A 5861-nucleotide genomic window follows, 5' to 3' on the forward strand; every position below is an offset into this window, starting at 1 on the left:
GGGCAGGACTCCTGGGTTCTTTCCCCCCCAGGGGAGCGAGGCCTGGGGGTGGGGGGCAGGACTCCTGGGTTCTTTCTCCCGCAGGGGAGCGAGGCCTGGGGGTGGGGGGCAGGACTCCTGGGTTCTTTCCCTGCCAGGGGAGCGAGGCCTGGGGGTGGGGGGCAGGACTCCTGGGTTCTTTCCCCCCCAGGGGAGCGAGGCCTGGGGGTGGGGGGCAGGACTCCTGGGTTCTTTCCCAGCCAGGGGAGCGAGGCCTGGGGGTGGGGGGCAGGACTCCTGGGTTCTTTCCTCACTCTGCCTCTAACTCACCTCTCTGCCCCCATCCCCGGGTCCCTGTTTACAAAGTGATGCTGACGCCCATGGCCAGGGGCTGAACTCATCCATGTCTGTGAAGCACCTTGGAGGAGGAGGCTGGAGCTTGGAGCTGCTGGCAGAGAGGCACTGGATCTTGGCAGAGGCTGGGACAGAAAGTGCTTAGGTGGGAAGCAGGAGATGCCTCTGGTGAGCGAGATGGAAGCAGCTTCCTTCAGCCTGTCCGGCCATTGGGAGACACAGCACAGAAGCTCTAACCCAGCACATGCTTCAGTGGACACAAGTTAATTTGAGGAAGGGAAAAATGTACCAGGTACTTGCCTGGATGCCACTCTAGGTAGAAGCCAGCTCTCCTGAGGGTAAATCTGGTGACCTCCAAACAGAAGCATCCTGTCAACCGAACTGATGCCATTCTGCTACATAAATATGCAGAGACCAGGCAGCAGTGCTCATTCCCATGCCTGGCACAGGGCGCAGCATTGCACAGGCTTCCTGTCTGATGGTGCACTCGAGGGGAGGGGCAGGATGGGGGAGCAATGGGACTAAAGGATCCCCTTGCTTGTGGAACTTCCTGTTCTTCCTTTCATCAAGGTTCCCTGTTAAGGGAACACAGGGCACAGTAATCCTCTGGGAAGGTGTTCTGCAGCAGCCCTAGGACAGCAGTTCTCAATCAGGTGTTCAGGGTCCCCTGGAGGGCCACGAGCAGGTTTCAGGGGGTTCATCAAGCCGAGCCAGTGTTAGACTCCCTGGGGCCTAGGGCAGAAAGCTGAAGCCCCGAGCCCTGCCACCCACGGCTGAAGCCAAAGCCTGAGCAACTTCGCTTTGTGGAACCCCCTGGGACAGTGGGGCAATTGCAGAGGTAATTGCCCTGCTTGCTACCCCCTAACACCAGCCCTGGGCTTTATATGCAGAAAAGGAGCAGTTTTGGAGCATGGCGTTTTTGTAGTGGGGGGGGGGGGTTCAGAAAGGAAAAGGTTGAGAACCCCTGCTGTAGGAGATTCCACCCATCCACCCGTGCACACAAACTATCAGTTCATATTTCAAGAAAACTACCGTCTCACGGTCTGACTCTGATCAGGCAGGAGGCAAGACCTTTCCCCTTGAGACTCCTCACTAGCTGCTTAGGCCTCGGGACACTCCCGCCTTGTACTACCTCATAGATGGACCTTGTGGGAAACCATAAACTTCACTGGTGGGATATATGCTACCCTAACCTGCTTCACTTCTCTCGGCTATGCCCTCCTCAGACCACCTCCCTCGGTCCCTGGAACACTAGTGTCCAACTCCATCTACTGGCTTTGAGGTAACTCCCAGCCCAGGGTGTGCACAAGCCTGCTCCATCTGTCAGATGGCAACAGGCATACTCCCTCCTCCCCAACCCAGTCCTGCTTCCCTCTCTGCCATACTCTACCCGCCTTCCTTTAAGGCAGCTGCATCATGGGGTAGCAGGTCCCCCATCTCCTTGCTGGACTCTGGATAAGACAGATGGGTTTTGGGCATCACTGTCACACATATCCAAGAAGACAGGTCAGAAGTGAGTAAAGGTAAGAAGACAGGGAAAAAACAGGCTGGAAGAGAGTGAACTTGAAAGTCTAGTTACATTGGCTAAGAGACTGTGTATAGTAATGAGCTCTGAAAACTTCCTATTATCCTCCCACGGCACCCCATGCTAACAGATAGCTAACTCTGCTATACCCATGTCCTAGACAGCAGTTGAGGCCCCACATTGATACCGCTACAGAAAAGAGTACAGGAACTAGAAAGAAACATCAAGGATAGGCGGGCAGGTAAGATCTCTGAAAGCCAGAGGTCTTGCTGTGGAGAAAAAAGTCCTTGATGCACAGAGGCAGAGAAAGGTTAAATGCAAAAGGCAGAGAGAAAGTGCCGTGTCTCTAGCAGAACATCACAAACACCGTGGCCTGGTCTACACTAAAAAGTTAGGTCAACCCTGCTATGTCGTTCAGGGGGTATGAAAAATCCACACACCTGAGCGAAGTAAAGCCAACCTAAACCCCAGCGTAGACAGAGTTTAGGCAATAGAGTTCTTCCATCACTCTCGAGGAGTGGATCGCCTACCCCAACTGGCGAACTCCTGCTGTTGGCATACGTATAGGCCACACTGAAGCACTACAGTGGTGCAGATTGCAGCTGTGCCCATGTAGCATTTCAAGTGTAGACAAGCCCATACTTCATCATGCAACAACCTGACCCCTAACTAAGGGATGGCTGGGGAGGGAGGAAGAGAGTTTAAGCAGTGTTAACAAAGGAAAGTCTTACTGCTGTCCTTTGTTTAGTGATAACTTTCTAAGGCAAGGGACAGGGCTGAAGGAATCTCTGCAACAGGAGTGGCTGGAAATAACATTTCTATTTGAATGGAAGCTGTGATTTTCACTGAAAGAAGTGAAATAATTTTGAGAAAGCTCCTTACATTGCACAATCCCAGGCTTCAGCCCCACCACCTCATTTATTTTGGATTTATAGTGGTGTCAATTAGAAACCGCCCGGCTGTGTTTACTCCCTTGCCTCCTGTCCCGTTTATTTCGTTACATTAATTTGGCAGATACAGGATCTCCCCAGTTATTGAGAGGTTCATTCTACTGCCCAATTTTATCTTGGGCCTGTGGTGAAAGAATTTTCCTTGACTCACATTTGTCTTCATTAGCCTCCCTATTACAACTTTTCCTCTTAAAGGCATTGGACAGATAAAATGCAAATCAGTCTTACATTCTTTCAGCATGTGGTTTTTAAAGAGTACTCCGAAATTAGTGCCTTATGGACGTTGTTTTATCTGTTGTCCCCTTATAAATATACTAGAGGCCCTAAACACAACAGATTGGTGTTATGGGAGGGGTTGGGATCATTACTGGAGAAGGTTTGGGGTTTTTTTCAGTTAATATATATTAAGATTAGAAACCCATTTTAGCAGTGGGTAAAGGAGCACAAATTGCATCCTATACGTAGAACATTGAAGAGATCAGGAATTTCCTGATCACACCATTACCTGCTGTGCCTTCAACAACATGCAGGTGCCATCCTTCCCTACTAGTTACACAACACCTGTCCAGCTTATCAGTGAAAATTAGGCTAAAGATCCAGCTCAGTATCCATAGTGGGCGGTTAGTTTCTCATTATTTTTGTTTTGCAAAATAGGTTTCATTGATGAATCTTGTGTCACAACCACCCTAGATCTTCTGATTTAGAGTATCTCAGCTACCTAAAAAGCAGATGTGACTTTACCACAGCTTCCCCTAACATCAACAAGACTTCCACAGAGCATTACTCATGTTTAGAAAAAATTAGATAAATTTCAATACAGTAAAAAATTATTAGATGTTTCACCATTCACTACAAATAAAGCCACTTCCCACCAGGATAAAGATATCCCATGTTATTTCCTGGTTTTTAGCTGCGGTCAGATTTAGATATTAACTCAATTTTCTCAGTTGGCCTGAGGATCCAAGGTGGCCATCAGTTGTTGTACACCCATTTGGCTGCTGTATGCTCTAAAGCAGTTTTTTTCAACCTTCTTGATACCAGGGATCAGCTTGCTGCCTTCCTAAACTATGTCAGGGAGATCTCAGGGACCACCACTGGCCCACAGACTGGTCATTGAGAAATGCTCTAGATTGGTGCAGTAACATTAGTTCAGTCTCATTTTCAGAGACTCCAAGGCTAGAAGGGACCACTGTGATCATCTAGCCTCACCTCCTGTAGAACAGGTCATAGAAATCACCCAAAATAATTGCTCAAGATCTTTCAGAAAACCATCCAATTTTGATTTAAAAATGGTCAACGATGGAGAATCCACCACCACCCTTGGTAAATTGTTCTAATGGTTAATTACTCTCACCATTAAAAATTTACACCTTATTTCTAGTCTGAATTGGTCTAGCTTCAACTTTCAGCCATTGGATCATATTATATCTTTCTCTGCTAAACTGAAGAGCCTATTCTTAAATGTGTTCCCCATCTAGAAACTTAATAGACCAGGGGTAGCCAACTGTGGCGTGCAAGCCACATGCAGCTCTTTTACCGTTAAAAGTGCAGCTTGGAAGCCGCCCACATGCCCCCATTCTCCACCTACTGGGGGGACAGAGCTCAGGACCTCTGCCTTGCAGTGCGGTGGTGGAGGGGCTTCTGTCCAGCAGGGAGGGGGATCTTGGTGCTTCCGGCTGCTGGGGCTTGGCGCTTCAACAGGAGTGGAGCTGAAGCCCTGAACCCTGGCTCCCGGCAGGTATGCCCTGGCTGTCAAACTTCTGAAGAGTGTTGTACGCAGCTCGGAAGGCCAGCAAGTTTGGCCACCCCTATTAAACTGTATTCAAGTCACCTCTTAACTTTGCCTCTCTTTTTAGCTTAACAAAGAGAAAGAGCTGAGTTACCAGAATGCATGCTTTCTAATCCTGTAGTCATTCTTATGGCTCTTCTCTGAACCATCTCCAATTTATCAACAGCCTTCCTAAACTATGGACAACAGAACTGGTCACCAGCTATGGACAGCAGCAGCAGTCCCACCAGTGCCAAATATAGAGAGAAAATACCCTCCTTACTTGAGATTCCTGTTTATGGATCCCAGGATCATATTAGCACTTTTGGCTATAGCATCACAGTAGGAGCTTAGCCACCATGACCCCCAAATCTTTTTCAAAGTCACTGCCTCCTAGCATAGAGTCCCCCATGCTATAAGCAAGCCCTATATCCTTTATTCCTAGCTGCACACCATTTAGGCATATATTACTTACTTGTGCCCACTTTACCAAGGGAACCAGATCACTCTCAAACAATCACCTGTCTTCTGCAGTGTTTACCACCAATTTGCATCATCTGCAAACTTTATCAGTGATTGTTTTTGTCTGTCATTGATACAAATACTAAATGGCATAGGGTCAAGAACAGATACCTAGGGGACCCTACTGGAAATACACCTACCTGCTAACTATTCCCCATTTACAGTTACATTTTGAGACCAAGCAGTGACCCAGGTTTTAACCCATGTAATGTGTGCCACATTAATTTTATATCATTCTAGCCTTTTAATCAAAATGTCACATGGTACTAAGTCAATCACCTTTTGGGTGATGCTAATCAGGTGTATGGACTGACCTTGCCAGGAGAAAGCAAACTGGAGGGTTCAAGAAGAGGCTGTTAACACTGAACCATACCACTGATGCATGACAGAGGGAAGTCTGGAACAAGGTGGCTCAGTCAGGTAGAGGCTGCCTACAATGACACAGGCTGGAGGAGATACAGGCTGGAAGGGAAAGGCTTGGTTTTATATGTCAGGGGAGCAGGAGCTGCCACTTCATAGTAGGCAATATGTTCAGTGCCCTCCAGTATAGGAAACCACAAGGAAGTTTACTGCTTGTTTAGATAGGAGGAGAGGTTTCATAGACTTGATCTGAAATTCTAAATGGACAAGGACTGCTGTTTTATAGACTGCTGAGTGTTGATCGACAGCGGCCAAAATGCGTTTCCTGTTTATCAGGGGAAGTGCAGACATCTGGATTGCTGCATCTGGCATCATCAGTGGAAGGGAAAGAAGAAACACACTC

The sequence above is a fragment of the Lepidochelys kempii genome, chromosome 22, assembly GCF_965140265.1.
Source record: "Lepidochelys kempii isolate rLepKem1 chromosome 22, rLepKem1.hap2, whole genome shotgun sequence".
In the NCBI taxonomy this organism is placed as follows: domain Eukaryota; kingdom Metazoa; phylum Chordata; order Testudines; family Cheloniidae; genus Lepidochelys; species Lepidochelys kempii.